At 36.0% G+C, this 22,726-nt stretch overlaps 1 non-coding gene across 1 annotated transcript; it reads right to left on the bottom strand.

Annotated features, from left to right (window-relative positions):
- Positions 1-21,286: 21,286 nt before the first annotated feature.
- LOC123775426 (U6 spliceosomal RNA) lies at positions 21,287-21,393 on the bottom strand. The gene has a single exon (XR_006775068.1). It is a non-coding gene; the product is annotated as a U6 spliceosomal RNA (small nuclear RNA).
- Positions 21,394-22,726: the final 1,333 nt, after the last annotated feature.

Genomic DNA, 22,726 nt, shown 5'->3' with positions numbered 1-22,726 from the left:
CTGTTTGAAAAAGAACATCTTGACCAAGAATAATACAAATCAGTATACTTTACGTAATCCCTTATAAAGTTTATGTAAATCAGGATTTGCAGGGTACATTATACTTTATGCTTTGGTCTCATTCCAAACCTAGTCATGATCTTAATAATCATGTCTCTATAAAAGTAGCAAAACTGTCATCAGAAATGAGAAAAAAAAAAGACTAACAATGTAGTTTTCTTTAATTTAGACTTAGAAAATCAATTTGTGTGTGTGTGTGTGTGTGAGCATACAGCATGCATTGACCTGCAACACTTACTTACAAATCCTAGATGCTTTTCAGGTGGATTTAGTATTTGTTCAACATTTTGGATAAGTGTGATTTTTTTTTTAGCCATGGTTAGCATTATTAAGCCATAGAAATACCAAAATTAGATAAACCTAAATAAAAATTAGGGGACAGATAAAGCTAAAAATAAATGAGACTGTATCTCAACCCTTAGTGTCCCATGTCACAGACAATAAAACTGGACAGTAGAGGGCTGTGAAAGTGGTTAATCTAGAGGATAGCTATATTACTCTGGTTCAAATCAGGGCACAGAACCCATCACTGACTTCAGAGGAAAAAATTTTAATATGAAATATTATTAAGTTTTGAAAGGAGGGTAATTAGAAGTAAAGATAACTCTAAGAGGATTGTCCAAGGGTGAGAGAGGATACCCAGAAGAGTACAATTTGGAAGGAAGGGGCCTTTCAAAAGACGGACATTCAGACCTTATTGGCCAGGGTGTTTTGTAGCCCATGGGATGGTGGTGAAGTTCATCGGTTTGCCCAGGCCAGAGCCGACCACAGTCCCCAAGTAAACAGGAAGTAATCCTTTGAGTGCAGGAGAGATCCCGCCATTGGTTGGGTGTGAAGAGAGAGTCGGTGTGACTCCGCAGGTGATGGTTTGAAGTTTGCCATGTCTACACTAGAAGGGCCTCAGGAGACAGACTTCCAGGGAAGTAGACCCGTAGAGAGAGTCAAGGCACCACTGTGGACAGGAGTCTAGAGTGCCAGTTTCCATGTGAAAGGACCACAGGAAGGTGGTCTTGAGTGTGAGCCAGTTTTTTTGAGATTGCTGAGGGACCATGGTTGGAGCAGAGCACCACCAATGTCCTCACACCCATACCACTGATTAATCATGCAACAGCAGGAACCTGAAAGAGAAGCCTTCTTCTTTCTGCAGTGTTTCTCCAGTACCCTCAACTATGAAAGTTTAACAGTGTGCTAATTTTAAAAGAGAAATTCTTAAAGGAATTCCAGTCTTTATTGCAGAGCAGGTATTACAGTGTGAAGTCAAATCTGAGATGCAAAAAATTGATAATAGGTAAAGAGGAGTGGGAAAAAATAAACCAAAATATATGTGATACAAAGAATACTCTTAAGTGATAAATCTAGACTTTCTGCTCCAATTCCAAGTGAAACACACAAATAATCTTTTAAAATATATAATAGACCTGAGAATTCATGGGCCTATTTTACTTTTGATAATTAAATGATACTCAGATATATCAAAGAACTTTTTCATGTGCCTACAAACATCAAGAGGATGAAAGAATTTGGACCCTTGTCTCCTTGGCTCAAAACAATTTGGTCTTAAGCAAATGCACCATACCTCATTAGGCCAGTGTATTCAGAATTTATTACGGTGTCTTTAGATTAATGAATTGACTTTGATTATAGAGGGGTTAAGAATCCTTCACTTTAAAATCTCAGGATCATTTTATTAAAAATAAGGAAGGGAGAAATGTCATAAGCAACTTTATTGACTCAATTATTACTCTAAATTTGAACATGTAGATATGCAAATGTACCATTGGGATTAAATTTTATATGTATATAATATATTTATATAAGTAATATACATGCACACATATTTTATATATGTCTTATACATATATGTTATATATATGTTTTATATCTATATCTACACCTATATATACATATATAACATAAATTAATATGTCAAGTTTTATGTATCTAATTTTAATGTCCCTTATGTGATTGGAATATGTTTACCTCTGTGATTGGAGATAAAGAAACAACATTTTATTTTGAGGTTTCCTACAAAATAGAAAACCTGTACAATTAAGAAAATAGTTCTTGACAACTACATACACACTGGTCAATGTTCACTTTTTTATGTATGATCAACAGGCTCTATATTTTAAGGTTTAGAGATTAATAAAGGTATTCAAATTGCAAAAATGACATTAGTATAGTCCAATATATTTTAGACAGATGTGAAGGTATCTGATGTATATTTGAAATAATAAAATATTCAAAATTTGAGTTTAAAAAATATGACATTAGTAATATTTTGACAAGTAAGACTGTATTGAGTGCAGTTGTGCTCTATGTTAGATTCATAGGAAATTTGCTTTTCTTCTATGAAACTGAGATTTTTTTCCCTATAAAATGCTGATCCTGTGTTTGCTCTCACATAATTTGTGAAGATTAAATGAGATTAAATGTGTGAATATATCACAAACTGTGGATATATGTAATATTTGCTATTTTAAATCTTAACCTTGGAGAAGTCAATGATTTAAAAACTTCAAATGGGGGCGCCTGGGTGGCACAGCGGTTAAGCATCTGCCTTTGGCTCAGGGCGTGATCCTGGCGTTCTGGGATCGAGCCCCACGTCAGGCTCTTCTGCTATGAGCCTGCTTCTTCCTCTCCCACTCCCCCTGCTTGTGTTCCCTCTCTCGCTGGCTGTCTCTATCTCTGTCAAATAAATAAATAAAATCTTAAAAAAAAATAAATTAAAAAATAAAAAAATAAAAACTTCAAATGACTGTTTCTAAACTCAGGCAAAATTTCTATCTTCACTATTTTCTATGTAACCCTGAAAATTGTAATTAGCATCTCAGAAACTCAGTTTTTAAAGTGTAAATTGTCACTAAAATGCTTGACTTAAGTAATTTTTGTGAGGATAAAATAAGATAATATGTGTGATATTACCTAGAAGACTTCCTCACAAATATTATAGGCTAAATACAGGTGGTTTCTTTTAAATAAATTTCTCCCTCTATAAAATGTCATAGGTGAGATTTTTTTTTAATAAATAAATGTGCAATGATTCTTGAATCTTCAATCAGAGAGCTGACTCATTCATAAGATACTTTTTTAACATTCATTGATTTTCATGATTTCTATTGGATAAAGTAAAAATAGCTACAAAGATTATTCTTCCATCCAGAATTTATATATTTCGATCATTAAAAAAATGCATAAATTCTCAAATGCCATGAAGTATAAATTATGTAGCTTTTCATTATTCACCTGATTACATTTAATCATCCTACAGGAATTCTAAAAATGTGTATTTGTACTGTGTTCAAATATCTAAAGAAATGCAACAAATTTTTAAAATTTAGAAAATGAACTATGATATGAAGATTAAACTGAAAATTCATAGCATCTTTAACATGGGTAATGTAGGGAAATCTATAATAAAAACACAGGAGTATGGCATAAAGATATTGGGCAAACCAAACCCAAATTAAAGTAACACTCCTTGGCAAATTTTAACATGTCAATCAAAGGGAGTGTTATAGGAACAGCATTAGATCAGCTCTTCGGAGTCAGGGAATTTCCAAACTAATTGGGTAAATACAATGCAGGTAGCTTCCTGTTTCCAGACATAATGTGCTTAGATTAAGTGTGTAGAAATCAAATAATAGGCTTAAAGATTGTTAAGGGTAACTACAGAAAGGAGCATGTAGAGCATGAGAGTAGATTAATTTTAGCTCTAGTTCCAGCTCTGGTCACAGCCCCTTTTTGTTTCCAACTAGGTCAGGATGGCCATATCCCAGTCAGGGCATTTCTTCAGTGTCAATTTATTGATTTATGGATTTGCACTTCCATAACACTTACAGCAAGATAGGTGTGGCAGCCTGGACGCCTGAGTGGCTCAGTCAGTTAAGTGTCAGGTCATGATCCCAGAGTCCTAGCATCGAGTCCTGCATAGGGCTTCTCAGTCGGTGGGGAGCCTGCTTCTCCCTCTGCCTGCTCCTCCCCCTGCTTGCACTCACCCGCTCTCTCTCTCTGATAAATAAACAAGATCTTAAAAAAAAAATGGTGTGGCAGCATAGGCACTAATCATATTAATGATTAACATCTTGGTGCTTTCTAATTTGCATATAGCCAATCACAGACATAGTATGAACAGCTCTTAGGAAACCAATCACAGAGAAGGAGTTCTCCATTACAGTAAAGTAGAATCCTGAGTTTTCATGCTGCATGGCATTTGTTTCCACTATATATGTTGCTTGTTCTCCCCTTTCCTAAAGCTTTGTGCTTTAAGAAAATATCTATACCAACCAGGTGACCAAAGAACCCAATAGGAGACCAAGATACGGTGGTTTTGAAACCTACCACAAAGAACTGTGTATGAGTATTGTACATACTAAGAAGGGTTAGTCTAGATTTTGACATGGTTCATTACATGATTTAAACCTACGAAGACTGAAAATATATTTAAGATATATTATTTAATATTATGTATCTGATATTTCATATATGTTTTTTAATACAGTACATATTCTTTCCAACTAAACATAAAAATCTGAAACTTTAGTAATTTCTATCTTTGTGTGGATTGCTAATAAGGTTTCAGAAAACTTTAATATAGCCTCTAGGGTATACTTTAAAGATAACGTACACTTTAATGTATAATTGTTTACATGTACTGAAATATTTTAAAGTAAAATGACAGAGTATATAACTACCAATGACTAAAAAGAGTGTATATATTTGAGTGCTTATAAATAATATTGATTAGCTAAAATGTTTTAAAAGTTTATCTTATCTATTATAGAATCAAATATAACATCAACAGTAGCTCAAATACTCGTTCTGCTACTCTCTCTAGAAATATCTTTATAGAAACAAAATAATAGACAGGAAAACTCAGCAGAGCTTGAAAATCTCAAATAGCAGTGATCATTGTGGTAAAATTAAACTATTGAAATCTCTACTTGAACAGTATAAAATATGTATGAGGAGAGATTGGTATGCTTAGCTTAAAAAATTGAATTCATATCCATTTCTGATTGATGTATTATAATTCATAATAATTAATAATATAGTTAGACGTATTCCTCTTTAAAAATTTAGTTAAAATTTGAAAGTCTACAAATGCTACTGAGTGCATTAGCTTTTACTGCCAGACAATACATCACAAGAAAAAAATTCTACCGAATGACTTTTCAGTGCAGACAACAAAAAGCTTTTATAAACACATTAATGACGGAAATAGTATTTTTCACTCAGTATGTACTGAAGCATAATGAAGTTAGGTCTCCAAACCAAAATATATTTTCCCTCAGGGAAAAACAATCATTTAAACAGCCATTGATTTGTTACCTACTGCCTTGACACTTTATGATGAGCCCCTTCAAAGCATGCTGATCTTACTTATCTGATAACAAATAATGCATATAGAAAAAGAAAAAAAATATTGTCTCCCAGGAAATATTTGCCTTATTAAGTGCTGAAGAATTTTTTGTGTGTTCAACATATGCTCACAGATCAAAACATCATTGCATTACAAACGTTAAAATATTCATAAATTTGTTTTAATCGTGAAACAAGCAGTGTTCATGTGCATTATCCCCCCAGCTCCAAATTATAGCATTTGCTATTCTTTTAGCACAAAATATTTTGAAAATTTCATGGCAATTTTGACACTTTAGAAAATAAACATCTATATATTCAAGATAGCTGTTTTAATTATTTTTCTTAATTCTTGTAATGGAATAATAAAATATAAAACAACATACACAAAGTTAAAATAAGCTATTTATTTTATAGAGGTAGAAACTAATTTTCACTCCACCCAAAGAACAAAATATCTTTGATATTTAGTCTTGAACCCAATGAGAACAAATACAAAACTTTCTGAAATCGTATAATAACTTATGAATATGTAATATAAATAGTAAAAAAATGAAAAATATAGGGTGAGTTAAATGCCCAAATAAGACAAGAAAAAAAAAAACAGAGAGTTGAAAATTTAATTATTCATAGATCATGGTATGTTGATATTATGTTTTTTTCTCACAAATGAATAATATTTTGCAAAAGAATAGTAAAAATTTTCAAAGGCTCATTAAGCCTCTTAAAGGCTCATTTTACTAGTGAGAAAGGTGGAGGCAAGGTTATATTGTAATTTTTTATTATTACTTCGTTAGTTTATTTTACAAAAATTTGGAGTTTTCTTACAAATTAATCAATTTTAGAATAAAAAATAAACAATAGGTTTTGAGGGTATAAACAAAGTCTGAGAAAGAGAATATTTAACCTATATATTAGAAAGATCCCTGGACAGAGATGTTCTTGGTACTTAGGATCAATTCCTTATCATAGGGAAAACTACATGTTTGACTAAAACCAAATCAATCAATAAAGAAAAGTAGACTAGGGGCACCTGGGTGGCTCAGTTGGTTAAGCATCTGCCTTCAGCTCATGTCATGATCCCAGGGTTCTGTGATCAAGTCCCACATTGGTCTCTCTGCTCACCAGGGAGTCTGCTTCTCCCTCTCCCTCTGCCTGCTCCCCCTGCTTATACTCTCTCTCTCTCTGTCAAAATATAGATAAAATGTTAAAAAAAAAAGAGTAGACTAAATATTTTTCTTGATGTAATCTGAATCTATGCCTTTATTCCTGCTAAGGTAAATTTATGGCATTTGGGACATCAGTTAACTGTTTAGCTTCCTTGGGCCTGTTATTTTTACTGTGTCTGGGTAATTTTAAAATAATTCTGAATAAATTTGTTTTAGTCTATACACTATGGAAGTCAACCTTTTAAGCATGGTATCGGGATACAATCCAAGAATATTTGTATAGTTTTTGAAAAGACCTAATCACATGTCTTAGTCCAGGACGGATAGGCAAATTTTTAAATGTTAGAATCTGTATTTCTATCTAGGGATTTGCTGAATGGCATAAAAAAAAGTCAAAGACTATTTTCCATGCATAAAACTGTATTCTTATAGGATTTATTAGAAATATGATCCAGGTTCCAGTTTACAAACAAGATATAAGATTTTAGCAACACCAGCGATAGTCTTCTGAGTGGTGTCCTAGGTTCTGAGTTTCATGTGATTTTGTGCTCCAGAACTTCACCCCCATGAAAATTGCTTGTCACAGTGCTTATAGGCAGAGAGCAGGGACTCCCCTAAGATTACATCAAAAGATAAGGGGTGCCTGGGTGGCACAGCGGTTAAGCGTCTGCCTTCGGCTCAGGGCGTGATCCCGGCATTATGGGATCTAGCCCCACATCAGGCTCTTCCACTATGAGCCTGCTTCTTCCTCTCCCACTCCCCCTGCTTGTGTTCCCTCTCTCACTGGCTGTCTCTATCTCTGTCAAATAAATGAATAAAATCTTAAAAAAAAAAAAAAGATAAAACAGCTATTTTTGTGCTTGGTTGCTAATTAATGTTTGTCATTTTGATAGAATTTAGTCAAAGTCTAATTTTCAGTGCAGCATGTCAATTCCTAGTCAGATATGCAAAAGGAAAATATAGCCTTTATCTATTTCTGATTCTGGGGGCTCTTGACTTCCTTTAAAAGAACCTGACAATTCCAAACTTCTTTAAAGCAGTTTTCAGTAGGCTTCAAGGTAGCATCAATATTTTTTGTATAATGAAGCCCATGTGATTGGAAAAGATAACCATGAAAAGATTATGTGTGCTAGTGGAGAAGTGAGACTACCTTTGTCTCCATTTTTGTTACATAGTATCAGATTATTGAACCGTGGCTGGGCTGGATCAGGGGGTTTGAATTAATGCTGAATAGAAGTTCAGGATTCTTAGGAGTTAAGGAGAAGCAAGAGAGGTTAGTGGATGGAGCAGCTTTGATAGAATGTAGTCACATCAAAAGTTTAACTTATTAAAATTAAATTTTAGATAAGTCCATGAGCACATATTCAGAGGAAAATGGGAGATACTGGTAGGTGTTATTTCTAAATTTCTATGTATTGTTTAGTCTGTGGGTACCTTTCAGCCTTGAGTGTGATTCTAGAATTTGAAGAAATATGTTTTACATACGGCCTCTCTATTCAAACCAACTGCTAGCGCAAAACCAAAGACGTATCAACTACTCAATGATATAGGAAAATTTGGCTTTGTTGTTTATTAAGAATTTAGAGTGTTGATCCAAAAAGTAAGCCTTTGGGGGCGCCTGGGTGGCTCAGTCGTTAAGCACCTGCCTTCAGCTCAGGGCGTGATCCCAGCGTTCTGGGATGGAGCCCTGCATCAGATTCCTCCACTGGGAGCCTGCTTCTTCCTTTCCCACTCCCCCTGCTTGTGTTTCTGCTCTCGCTGGCTGTCTCTGTCAAATGAATAAATAAAATCTTAAAAAAAATAAAATAAAATAAAAAATAAAAAGCAAGCCTTTGTAAAAGATTTTTTGGATAATTTTGATTATTAAAAATTCACTTTTTTGTTGTTGTTATTATTGTTGAACATTGTTGACTTGGAACTCAAAACTCACATACAATCAGTCTCTATTGCATATTCTACACAGTCAAGTCTTATGTTACTGTTTGTTTAAAGAGTTCTGCAGTTGAAACAACATCAAAAGCCACTGGACCAGGCCAAATTTGAAACCAAATACAATCCTAAGATTAATTGGTATTACAGTTCTCTTGTCAAATAAAGAAGTTATTATAACAAGGAAAATGCTCTATGAGATCTGCAAGAATTTTCAATGGTTAGGTAGAAAAGAAAAGACTTTTCTTTTTTTTTTTTTTTAAGATTTTATTTATTTGACAGAGAGAGAGAGAGAGCCAGCGAGAGAGGGAACACAAGCAGGGGGAGTGGGAGAGGAAGAAGCAGGCTCCCAGCAGAGGAGCCCGATGTGGGGCTCGATCCCAGGACTCTGGGATCAGGCCCTGAGCCGAAGGCAGATGCCCAACAACTGAGCCACCCAGGCGCCCCAAGACTTTTCTTTTATAAAGAGGAGTACCCAAGTCTAGAAAGAACTAAGTTTGGGGAAGTAGGATGAGCAATGTGGCATGATGGGACAGTAGACCAAAAAATGATTTACCTTGAAGTCAACCTATTCTTGGGGGGGGGGGGGTTGGTAATAAAGGAGGGGTTGTATGCTGGCTCAGGTTGAAAATGAGTCAAAATTTAAGGGTCTGGGAGAGAAAAGAAACTTAACCAAAATTTGGTTTACAAGCATTTTGCTACAATTGATCAATGAGGAAAAATAGTTCAGCTCTTCATTTATGAAGCAAAGAATGAGAATTATAAGTCTGTGTTTGGCCTCACCAAAGGTAAACAAGGAGGCATCCCCAAGTCTTATCTAAGTAGTACGGGAAGAGTATTTATTCGTAGCAAGATTTTTCCAAACACAAGAGTGAGGGGATTTCATTAATCTTCCCTATTTTTCAGAGTCACAAGGTTTAGGTAAACTTCAACATGCCAGCCCCTCCTTTTTGCAAGACTAATGATATGCATTCGTTGCTGAGCAGCTCAAAGGAACCAGATCTCCCAAATGGGGCAAAGGAGAGTCTAAGAAATAGTCCCCTGAGGACTCTGGTTGACATTGTTGTTGCAAAATCAGTTGATCCATCTACTGAAAAATGGTGACAATTAGTTGCTTTAGGCATCGTAAGAGAGGGGTGCCTACAATGCAAAATGGAAATATTAACATAAGAGTTTAAGAAATCAATGGACTAAAATCTTTCTATTATGCAACATGCTCCTTGAGTTATTAAAGCTAAGATGTTGCTCCTACTGTTTTCCACAGCCATGGTTGCCTCTCATACAAGGGCATGTGTGACCTGAACATTTTACCAGAGTTCCTCAGTGACCCAGGCAGCAGCTATTAGAAGAAGTTCATAGTCGGCTGCAGTGATGAGTCCTCTGAGGTATATATCAAGTCTTTGAGCTTTATCTCACACAATGCTTCTTCAGATCTGAGAGGAGAATCAACCTACAGGAAACCTAAAGTTGCAATAAAGATCTAGGCAGTCAGATTTTAGTTCTCAGGGCCACGAAGTCGGGAGGGAGGGAGAAAAAAATGGATACCTTTGTTTGGTGGACTGTAGCAAGATATTGAAAGAAACTAGAAGAATTGAAATTTTGGCGAAGATTGATACTGCATGCAATATAACAGATTGATCCAGTTTATGGGTAGGTAACAAAATGTTTTTTCATATTAGTTGTCTGCAAATTACAAAGGGGCAAATTAGCTCCATGACAATGAACTGGGACAGGATCTGGTAATTCTCTAGAGTGAGCTAGAGTGTTTTTCACTGAAACACAAAATTTCTCTCTATAGTCACTCCCCTTTTGATGAAAGATAATACCAAAGAAAGATTATTCTTGATCGTAAAATAAGACTGATCTCATTAGGATTTGACCTGATTATTTACATAAGTACAGCAAAAGTTATAATTTAACGTATAGGCCTTTATAAATTTGTTTTGCTGGATGCTTTCATAAAGGATCTCAGATTCAATTTTTAAAAGTCTCTTGAGGCCAGGTAGCCAACACAATAACTCATCATAAGATTTCACCTTTAGTATCTATCAATTTGGGTAAATTACGTTCTTCACAAGTGACCTCAAAATATCTTAAGTTTCCTGAATTTGCTGAGAAGTTACTTTCTTTTGTCATCTGTAAGGCCGTGAACACTCGAAGTCGGGTACATAGCCAGTTTTCCCAAGAGGTCTTTATAAGCATTGGTTCCATGAAGTCAACCACAGTTTTTTGGAAGTGCCTAGTTACATCTGAATCAAGTACCATTCTCAAATAGGACATTTTACTGAAAGCCTTGGTTTTATAACCTATGTTTCCAATATGTTCTGTTAACAAGGAGGCCAGATTCTTGTTGGACCTATGCAAATAAGAATATAAGAGAGTCCAAATTCTGGAGGGGATCAAGCTTGGAGAAAAACATAAACATTTCATTTTTATTTACAAAATCACAGCATATTAAATTGTTATGAGTTATAGATATCTTCAGAGAAAAAAGAAAGAGGTTCCTTATTTCCAGAAAAATTGGACATTAAAGCATCAGCAGTATTCCAAATGAAGCCCATTATCATCCCTTGTCAATATTAATTCTTGTTTCAACTATCTTGGGTTAGCAGTCTAATGAATCCATCAGCTTCTCGATTAGAATTCTAGGAACCTTGACTTCATTCAGTGGTAGGGTCTTAAAATTATTTAAGCAGTGTCATCAGAAACTGGGACCACAAGTACCTGGCACAGTCTTTACCATGGGTCTCTGACAAAGTCCTTTTTTGTTGAATTCTGGCCTGTGGCTGATTGTAAGCACAATCATGGAAGAATTAGATTAAAAAGAAAAAAACTATCTGTAGATTATCAAAGATTTAAAATAAATGATTAGAGTTTATTACAAAAATAAGGTAATTGACAAGAAAGTTTGTTTCTGTGGCATGGTACATTTGAAAAAAATAACTGAATTTATGATAGATAATACTATATTATTATTTAATACCAGGCAAATCATCATTAGGAATTTAATAAATAAAAACATTATGGACAGCAAGGACTTTGTTAGAGCTCCAGGAACTTTATACAATTTCTGAAATACTTATATTAATAATATTTTTACCCAAATCTAACCTATGGATTGTTAAGTATTTCTTCTGATAGGACAACACTTCCTGTGCATCTCATGACATATCGAATAAACTTATTTTAGTACTTTTCTTTTTACAAAGTGAAAGAAAAAATCTTTTGTGATTTTCCAAGGATCCCCTAGGAATCTCAAAGAGGGGATTATGGGCAAATCTTTTTTCTATTAGGTATAGAATGTTTGCCTTCCAGGCAGATAACTAAAATTGTAAAGGAAAGTCTTTTACAAACTCTTATTAAGAGGAGACTAGTAGTCCAAAATACTTTTATTTTAACAAAGAGAAAACCAAACTCTAGTTTTTTTTATGAGTATAATATTCTATACTAAGTCTCATTTAGATATATTAGAAATAAACCCATCAAACCTTAGCTAGTGTTGACCAGGGCAAATAAAATCCCCTTTCTGCAAACCTTCCACAATTTTCCATACCCATTTAGGTATTTTTCTACAGTTTATCTTTCTCATTCTGGAATAATATAGGTATTTTACTTTAGGAAAAATTACCCTTTTTAAATAATGAAAACATATCCTGCATACTGTGTATACTTAATATAGCAAGTCTAAGGTTTTAAATTACTAAAAAAATTCTTGAAAACTATCTGCAAACTAACATACTACAAAATATAATTACTATTAAAATAAAATTTTTAGATTAAGTTCAATTTCATTTTCTGGGAATTTTAAGAATATTCAATTTATATAAGTGCTTAGCTATTTTTAAATCAGTTATAATAGAGTTCTTTGAAGGGGCTATATAATCTATTTTGGAAATACCACTTAGAGGTAAGAAAATACTACATATGCATACAACATGCATACATACACATACAGACAGACAAAAATAATGAACCCATAGCTTCAACTCTAAAATTTTAATTATGTTTTAGGCATAAACACAAAAATACAAAATTTACTGGTTTATATAAAAGACCTGACTTCTGTTCTTTCCCCACCTCTGCATTTTCATGAGTAATGTTTTTCTGGATGATGGGACAAACTGATTTTGCTCCCCACCAATAATTGTGGAGGGAACCTTTATGAATTCATTTGTCACAATGTAAAATTCTACGGAGAATGTAGACTAAATTTCAGGCCAACGACTGAGGAGAAACCAGAAGGCCATCTTGGTGTCTCCAAAGTTCTTCTGAGGGAGTATATATCTAGCTTATTTCCTTTGATGGTTGCTCTTGGGATCCTTGAGCCTGTTGAGAGCCACTAATAGAGGAAGAGGACTTAAATTCAAATGACTATAGGGAATTGAGGGGCTGGAGTGGAAAGAGAATGATCTGGCAAAGGTGGATAAATGGATACAGTAGGTAGAGACATTGAAGCGGATCAGATATTAGGATTCAAGGGAGCTGCAGAAAAGATGGAAGATAATATCATCATTAGAGGTATTAGACTAAATTAGTGCTATAATAGCAAAGCATGTAGTCGCCGGCAGAAGAGGGGGGAGGAGAGAGAGGGATATCTATAGGATTAACAGAGAGTTAACCCAAAGGGGAAAAAGAAAAACAAAAGAAAACTTTAAAGAAGCTGGGCTAGAATTCTACTTGATTAATTTCTTCACACAATCCCTAGGATGGAGAGCTGAAGGAAATTCCTTAGGGAATCTCTGGGGCCAAAGGAAAAGAGGGAATGTCCTGCATGATCTCCAGATGTGGGGAACCTAGGAGAAACAAAAGAGGCCTCAGAGAAGAGGCTAAAAGAATAGTCTCTTTGCCTGAAAGAAATCAAAGTAACTCCTTCCTACTTCAACAGAAAAGATGTTTGGAACCCTGGTTTGAGAATTGAATTCACTGAAGCATCTTTGAATTGCCTACCAGCAAGGGAGTTCAAAGGATGCACAAGGCACCATAACCTGTGTGAGGATGTGGGAATCCATAGGTGTGGCTCAATCTTGATCCCAGTCATAGCATCAGAAACTATCAAATAAAAAACAACTCTGGATCTGGATAAGGAGAGACTTTATTCAAAAGGCGTATTGCAAAATAGGTGAAAGGAACATTTGCAATAGCGGGAGAGAGTCTATTGCAATAGGGAGAATATTCTGACCAAGAGATCTGTTGGCTATGCAAAGATTAGACAGAAAGGGGCTTCTGTTTTATAAAGAAGGACATTGGCGACTAGGAAACAAGGGTTAGGGAAGTGGTGTGAGCAAAGATGGTATGATTGGATGGTAGGTCAGTGAATGTTACCTGGAAAGCCAGCCTGTTCTTGAGAGGGTCCATTACAGAGGGTTGTTACACTGGGTCAGGCTGAGGATGAGTCGAAGTTCAGGAGCATGGGAGATGGTAGAGAATCTTGACCAAAGTCAGCTGATAAGCATTCAATTCTGACTAATTAGTAGGACCAAAGCAGTTCAGCTATTCATTTATGTGACAATAAATAGAAATTTGTAGATCTGTTTCTGGCTTTGTCATAGATAAGCAAAGGGGACATCCATTAATTTTAGCTGAATCATATGGAGAAGAGTGCTCTTTTTATAGCAAACTATGTCCAGGAACACGATGTGGGAGAGTTTCCTTAACTGTCATGCTTTCCATGATTACAGGGCTCAGTAAAGTTCAGCATTGTCCCCACAATCCTATTGCCATAGATGCTATTGCTCCTGAGTCATCTACATTAGTTTTCTTCTCTCTGTCAAGGTGGAAACCTTAAGTGTCCATTAGGACAGGAAGGATAAATGGACACTAAAGGAAACCCTGCTTTTACTAAGAGTCAGGCACATCTTAAAGAAATTTTCTGTCTTGAACTCACTGTCTCCAGTCTGATTGTGAAAGTTAAATTCAAGCAAGATTATTTTCTCATTTATATGCCTTGACTTGTGCCATAGGAATCATGGACTTAAAGGCATATTGGGGAAGATGGGGGTGGGGAGTGTGTATCGTAAAGGTGGAATCAAGAGTGTGGACACAGAATAGAGAGCATAAACAAATGATTGCTACGTTCACATTTGCTATGGGGGTACCACACACCCTGAAGATAAAGTCAGGTCACATTGCAGAGTATCAGTAAAAAATCAAGAGAAAAGGTAAGATGAGAAGGTAAGGTGGAGTCAGGTCCAATTTTGTTATAAAGCATGGGCAGAAATAAGATGAATACAATTTAATATAATAGGGCATTATTAAGTGCACAGTATTTGCAAGAAAATGTATAGGCCATGTAAGGCCAAGAATAATGTCTGGATGTTTAAACTGGGGATAAAACCATATGTAGAAATAGGGTTTAAGGATAACAGGATGGTTGAATTTGGATACAAAGAAGTAGATAAGAATCAAGTCAGTGACATGAGCATTACGAATAAAGGTTGAAAATTTAGAACAGATGGTACACCTACCTAGTGCAGTCAAAGCACAACCATAGCCAAGTCAGTATTTGGTGTTTTCTCTTTTACTTTTAATAATCATTATTCTTCTGTCCAGAGGAGCCATGCTTTTTAAGTTAATCTTGAGTAAGAGAAAGACAGCAGTCTGGTATGTAGGATTGTGTATCTTTTACATAATTTTCTCAGAATACCTACTTCTTCACAACCAAAACAATCCATCAGTGAGAAAACGATTTATTTTGTTCTTTTATTATTTTTACTTTATTTTATTTATTTTATTTTGGAATAATACTACTGGACCAGCATTTGTAATGTTTTTAAAAAATATGTCTTGATACATTTCTTTTAAAAGAGGATTGATGGCCAGATCAAGAGTTAGGAAGAAAGCAGCAACAGCCTAATGCATCCTCATCTATTCCTTGCCCGGGGAAAAACACCCTGGTTCCTATTCCCACATCTTCTGGCAGCTTAAGTAAGTAGTCACAGTACTGCTTGTCTACCACCTACTGGAGAATAGGAGGAATCAAAGGCAGAGACTGGATAATAAGATTCCATAGCACACCCAGGAGACAATGGAGCTGCTATTCTCATATACACAAGGCTGTACTCTACTGGGGACTTGGGCCTTAAGCAGAAGGTTATTTAAATCCCGAAGCAAAAATGAAACTGCTGGAAATGGAAAAATCCAATAAGCCAAAAGGCTGAGTTAACCTGCCTGGTGGAGTGTAGAGAGTGGCTGCTCTTGGCAGAAGCAGTGAATTCTGGGCTTTATGTCAGTATTATAAATTTTACTTCCCTTTTAATATCTCTATCGAAACCTTGCCCCAGATAAATTGTAAATCAATTGACCAAGGTAATTTACTTATCCTGAGTCGGATGTTTGTGTATGGTAATTTTGCCTCCAGAAAAGGAAGAAGCCTGCTTGTGGTTTCCTAACCATTTGGCAGGCAGGAGAAAAATATCAGGTCACCGGCCAATAATGCAGTTTCAACAGTAAATATGGGGCAGCAATTTAGAGAAGGGAGGGAGAAAGGATGAGGAGCTTTACCCTCCCAGTGGGAAAGAAACGTTGCTGGATTGGCAGGACTTTCTCTGAGGATTAATAGAATTTGTTCTGATGACAAGCTGGTCACAATAATTATTCCCACCTCTTTGTAGCTTTTCAATTGCCATTACCCTCCTGTGGCAGCTTATGGAGAAAAGTTGGCATCAAAACTAAGGGTACTGATTATTATAACTAGATAAATATAGGAATAACAATTTTATTCAATTAAAGGCCTTGGCAAAGTGGCCTAAAATAAATCACAAAGAGAATAAACATACAAAACCATCTTATACAAATATCTGAATTTGCATTCAGAAAAATGGAACATGTTCATTTTGGCCAAATCAGAACTCTCCAGGGGCAAAGTAAGAGCCAGTGTCCATGAAAGTAATTACAAGAGGTGATAACAATCCTAAATGGCAAGCAAAAAGATCTGAGCTTTTGTGTTCTAATTTGCGTCTTCTTCTCAAGTCTGATGTCACTTTAGTTAGAAAAGGCAATTTCATTAGAAAGAAAGGACTTGAACCATTTTTTTCACTGTCGTATCCCTAATATCTAACATTATCCCTAGATTCAAAGAGACTCATAAAGCCTTTTTGAATGAATAGATGAATTATATGATAGTAGAGTAAATGAATGGGCAGATAACTACAGCAGTAAATATTAGAGCTACTAAAAATTCCCTTGAAAGGGGCAGCTGGGTGGCTCGGTTATGATCTCAGGGTTCTGGGATGGAGCCCTGGGGCAGGCTCCCTGCTTAGCAGTGAGTCTGCTTCTCCCTCTCCTTTTGCCCCTCCCCCCTGCTCATGCTCTCTCTCTCTCTCTCTCTCTCTCCCCCTCAAAAAATAAATAAATAGGGGCGCCTGGGTGGCACAACGGTTAAGCGTCTGCCTTCGGCTCAGGGCGTGATCCCGGCGTTATGGGATCGAGCCCCACATCAGGCTCCTCCGCTATGAGCCTGCTTCTTCCTCTCCCACTCCCCCTGCTTGTGTTCCCTCTCTCGCTGTCTGTCTCTATCTCTGTCAAATAAATAAATAAAATCTTTAAATATATATATATATATATATATATATATATATATATATATATATATATATATATAAATAGTTTTTTAAAAATTCCCTTGAAAATCCTAGAATACGAATAGGGGATACCATCAAAGTAACCCTAGAAATTACATTACTAGGTGTCATTTTTCTAATAATTCAATTTTAATTTAAAAAATTGTAATGTAGTCACAACATGAAACACATGACTATATAGCTCTTTTATCTTAGCTGCAGAAAATACCACGTGAATAAATGATTTTTTCACATCTGTACACCTGACTCTTCTTCCCCTTCCATCTTAGTTCTCTTCATTTTCCCTTGCTTACATTCTAGTTCAGTTTACTTGTGTTTCCTTTTTTTCTTTCAGTTCATTTTTTTCCTCTCCCTCTTTCCCATTCATATTCCATCTCTCTCCATTTCATTCTGAACTGCATCAAAAGATCTCCCTGGGCAAGACGATATACCATTTTACTCAGTCTTCTTCCAAATGACCACGATCTCTACATATTCCTCATGCTGCCCCCCTGGCCTGATATCCCTTCTCCCATTCTTTTCTCTTCCTGGTCATTCCTACTCATGCTAGAGTGCACACCAAAAGTATTTTCTCTAACCAGTTTTTGCCAGTCTCAAAAGAGAATTGATTATTCCCTTCCCTTGAGGCTTTGACATATAGTAAAATCTTCTATTCTAGTGCCCACCATGTATCATTAATATTTATTCCTATGTCTCCTTTCAGCTAGTGATTTCCTAAGAGTAATGATTATAAAACATTCATGTTCTATAATATGTTCATTTTAGTTCCTGGCACATAGTAGGTGCTCAGTATTTGAATAGACAAATGAAAACATTAGAATATTGAGAGAATTAGGATTTGGTTGACATATATACTTTATATTAATATTTACTTACTCAAAATCTAAAAGTCACTCTGTTTTTGTAACATTAAATAAAATTAAAATCTGAATGCATTATTTAAATCCTAAAGAAATACAAGAATAATTTGCTAAAATTCAAATGAGACAAATCCAAAGATGACATCTCTTCATATTTTTTTCTCTTACTTGCACAACTTGTTCATGAATATATGTAATATATATATTTAACTAAAATCTACATATGAAAGGCTTTATAGAAACTGAAATAATGCTTTCACATTATTAACTGTGAATATTTGTGTGTAATGTGACCGATTAACTTGAATCCTGACTAGAATTTATTTCACTACTTAGCATTATCCTCTTCCTATTCATTTCATCCTCTCTTGTATTTTCTGGACCCATTTCATTCAGTGCCAGTGCATCTGATTGGACTGTAAAACATGAAATGTGTAGCTTCAAAACACAGCTGGAGCCAATGCCATTCTTTAGCCAGCTGGCATCAGCCATTGCTGTAGAAAGCAGCTGACTTCTGTTTTGATAGAGTAAGCATTCCAACGTGTGCTGCTTGTAATTCACTCACCATCCAACAAACAAATTAGTCTAGAAAAGAAATATATCAACCATTGAGAGGAATGAGATTGATTGATAAATGGGCTATCATTCCCCCTTGCTCACAGTATATAGGATACTTCTAACGCTTTTAGCAAGGAAGTTTCCACTACTTACAGTATTTTCATCCCCAAGGCAAGATATCTGTGCGAAAAAAACACTTGAAATTTTTTAGGACTCAAGAAGAGGGTTGAGAAAAACATACATATACTCGATCTATGCATCTGTGAATCCATCTATCTGTGTCTAGCTAGCTTTCTAGCTAGCTAGCTATCTGTCCATCTATGCTTCTATCTATGCATCTATCTATCCCTACACCCAGCCCTCTATTCACCCATTCTTCTACTTCTTCACTTATCCAGCTAAGCCTTTCTCTCCCTCTCTCATCAATCTCATATCTACCATCTATCTATCTATTATCTATGTTCTATCTTTCTAGCTCATATCTATCATTTCTGTCAATCTGTATGATCTCTAATCATAGTTATATCTGTTCATTTATCCACCCAAACCTCCTCCATCTCTCCATGTATCAGTCTGTATATATATATTATATCTCCATCTATCCAACTATCCACCTACCTGGACATCCATTAATACATCTATCTATCTATCTATCTATCTATCTATCTATCTATCTATCTATCTATCTATCATCTATCTCTCTATCATCTCCCCATCCATAATATCAGGGATAGGCATTCATTCAACCTTTGTGTAAATTTCTCCAGGAACAAAAAACTCACCATTCTACCTGGTGAGCCTATTCTCTAATTGTCCACATTTACTTAGAAAGTTAACCACATGTTTATGATCTCCATTCATTAGTCATGACTTTGCTGTCCAGAGCAGTACAAAATGAATCTACTACTACCACCCAACTGAAAAAAATCTCTAGATTTACAAAGAGACTAAGTTGTTTTATCCAACTCTTTGTTCACTACCAAAAATAAATCCCCCTTTTCACAGGAAACAGTTTTCTGCTGTTGTACTCTTTTACTGCATATGCTTGCAGTTCATCACTGTCCCTTTTATTTAAAATATTGTACTAGATTTAGAAGCAAAGAGATCTCAGAACCGTGGCTTATGTTGGATTCATTCCCTAAATATTGAGACTAATCTATGATTGACAAGCATGAAAATGTCCCTTTTCATATTATATTATTTGTTTATTGCTGCTTAAGACATTATTACAATCTCAGAAGCTTAAAATAGCACATATTCTGGGGCGCCTCGGTGGCTCAGTCGGTTAAGCATCTGCCTTTGGCTCGGGTCCTGATCCCAGGGTCCTGGGATCAAGTCCCACATCGGGCTCCCTGCTCAGTGGAGAGCCTGCTTCACCCTCTCCCCCTCGCCCTGATTGTGCTCTCTCACTCACTCACTCTCTATCAGATAAATAAATAAAAATCTTTTAAAAAATAGCAAACATTCATTATTTGAACGTTTCTGTGATTCAGGAATCTAAGCTCCGCTTAGCTGGACCCTCTACTCCAGATATCACAAGACTGCACTGTGTGTCATTGAACTGTGTTCTCATCTGGAGGCTCAACGAGGAAGAATCCACTTCCATGCTTTCTCAGGTTGTTGGCAGAATTCAGTTCCATGTGTTTGCAGAACTTCCCTAGCTTCTTGGTGGCTGATAGCTAGAGGTATCCCTCAGGTCCTGAAGGCTTCCATCAACAACTTGCTATGTGAACTTCCTAACATGGATATTTACTTCTTCAAAGCCAGCAAGGGAGAAATCTCTAGAGCAAGTCTGCTGGCAAGATGAAATCTTATTCATAACATAATCATGGGAGTAACATCTCATCACCTGTGCCATATTCTATTGGTTGGAAACAAGTCACAGATGCCACCCACATTTAAAGAAAGAAGATTAAAATAAACGTATGATTCACTAGGATGCAGAGATCACAGGGGGCCCTTTGAGTCTTTTCCCAAACATGTAATGAATCAAAATAACATCACATGATATAGCATGTGAGTATGTGACAGTGGTTTATCTTTCATGTTTCATAAAACTTAGAAAACAGAAGTGTCATGAAGCTTCTTCATTTTCTTGAAAGTAGGGGCCGAGTCCTGGTGGATGTGGTGGAATGAACTAATTACCTCAATTCTTCAAACTTCTCTGTGTTCAGCCCTTGTCCATAGGATGTTGCAGTGCCTGTGAGCCGTGCCTGTTCACTGTGAGCAGTGCTTACGTTGCTCACTACTTCACTCTAAGTTCAAAAGTGTTACCTGTTACAGTAGTTTCTTAAGGCTGTCATAACAAATTGCCACAAACTTGGTGGCTTAACACAACAGAAATTTATTCTTTCCAGTTGTGGCTGGCAGAACTCCAAAATCAAGGTTGTCAACAGGGTTACATTGTTTCCAGATCCTCTAGGGAAGAACACTTCCTTGCCTCTTCCAGTTGGCAGTGGCTTCAAACATTCCAATCTCTGCCTCTATCTTCATATGGTTCTCTCCTCTATGTCTGTGTCTGCCCCTCTTCTCTATAGATGTAGGGCCCACCACCCACAGTAATCCAGGATGATCTCATCTTGAGTTCCTTTAACAGTTACATCTGTAAGACCCTTTTACCAAAGAAGCTTGTTCTCACAAGTTATGAAATGTGGACATATTTTTAGCAACCACTATTCAACCTACTACATCTACTTTGGCCAACGATAGGCTTAGCAGATGTGACCTAGCGCTTGTGAGATGGGGCTTCCTCTCTCTCTCTCTCTCTCTTTTAAATACGGACCACTTCAAGAATTTGCATGTCATCCTTGCACAAGGGCCATGCTAATCTTCTCTGTATCGTTCCAATTTTAGCATATGTCCTGCTGAAGTGAGCACTCAGGCTTCCTCTCTTGTACTCCTTCCTGTGCACATCTCCATGAAAAGTATGTGCTTGAGCTAGGTCACCGTAGCAGGCAAACGTATCGATGCTCCGAGATGTGGCATCCCAGCCAAATCCAGACTATCCCTGAACCCTCAGCTTATTTGTAGATGCAAGATGGAGTCCAACTCAACTAAACAGAACAGCCCAAACAGGCCCTATCAAAATCATCTAAACTCCACAAGTTTATGTGAGATATAAATATTTACTATTGTATGACACTGTAGTTCTGTGGTTGCTCGTTAAGCAACAACTAATTAGCTATGTATATATGTATGTATTCATTTTTAATCCCTTTTATTCCTGAGGACTCATTCTGTATGTATATATGTATGTATGTATTTTTAATCCCTTTTAGTCTTGAGGACTCATTCTATGCTATATGTTCCTACAATCTTCCCTTATTTCAGAAATAAAAGATTTATCTTTCTTGTATATTCTCTTTCTTGTATATTCTCTGAGCAAAATTTGCTCCCAGAAAAGTATCTGTAGCAATTAATGCATGCTAATATGATAATTTAAGTCATTTAAACTTGTCTCAGCGTTATTTATCATTAATAAGGTAAAAGCTATGAGGTGGGTACCATTATCATGCCAATTTCAACCCATAAAAACACTGAGACACAGATGGTTGAGGTGAGTTGCCCAGAGTCACACAGTTAGTAAACAGTGCAGCTTTGTATAACCCAACCTAAGGTCCAGAGACTCTGTTCTTACCCTATACCATCTCATACCTATGATGACAGAATAAGACTCATACCTATGATGACAGGATGAGAGTGCCAAGCATTAGTGACAGAAGGCAGATGGAGGAAGGCTATTTTAAGAAGGGATTCCTGACGTACAGAATTTGAAAATACTTTTATCAAAACTTTGGGAAATCTGGGGGCCTATATTTCTGCTATGGTTCTTATCGCTATCCAGTCCAATCCTATTAGTACTCCTGCAAGAATGTACCTTTTGTTATTAGCCACGTGCCCCATGAGAGCCCACTGAATATTTGTGGAATTCAAAACCCTTTTAAAAAATGTATAATCTATTTTATGTTCCCCAAGCACTCAGTCATATATTAGTTTTGATTTTCCCCTCACAGAGTTGTTGGTATGGTGTAAATATTGCCTAATCTAGCCTCATAGAGTGTGTATGTCATATGTCACTGGCATTTATTGATTTTTCCATTTGCATAGGTTCACAATGCATATTAATACAAATTTAACATTAATGCACCACCCACATTCTTTGCACTACATGTAGAATAGAATTTTAATAAAGAGATTAACATTTTAATAT

Source organism: Ursus americanus, chromosome 8 (assembly GCF_024610735.1).
Source record: "Ursus americanus isolate L20-20 chromosome 8, mUrsAme1.1.p, whole genome shotgun sequence".
NCBI classification, from domain to species: Eukaryota; Metazoa; Chordata; class Mammalia; order Carnivora; family Ursidae; genus Ursus; species Ursus americanus.
Note: the sequence above shows the minus strand (reverse complement) of the source record. Positions and strands in the feature narration are given on the sequence as shown.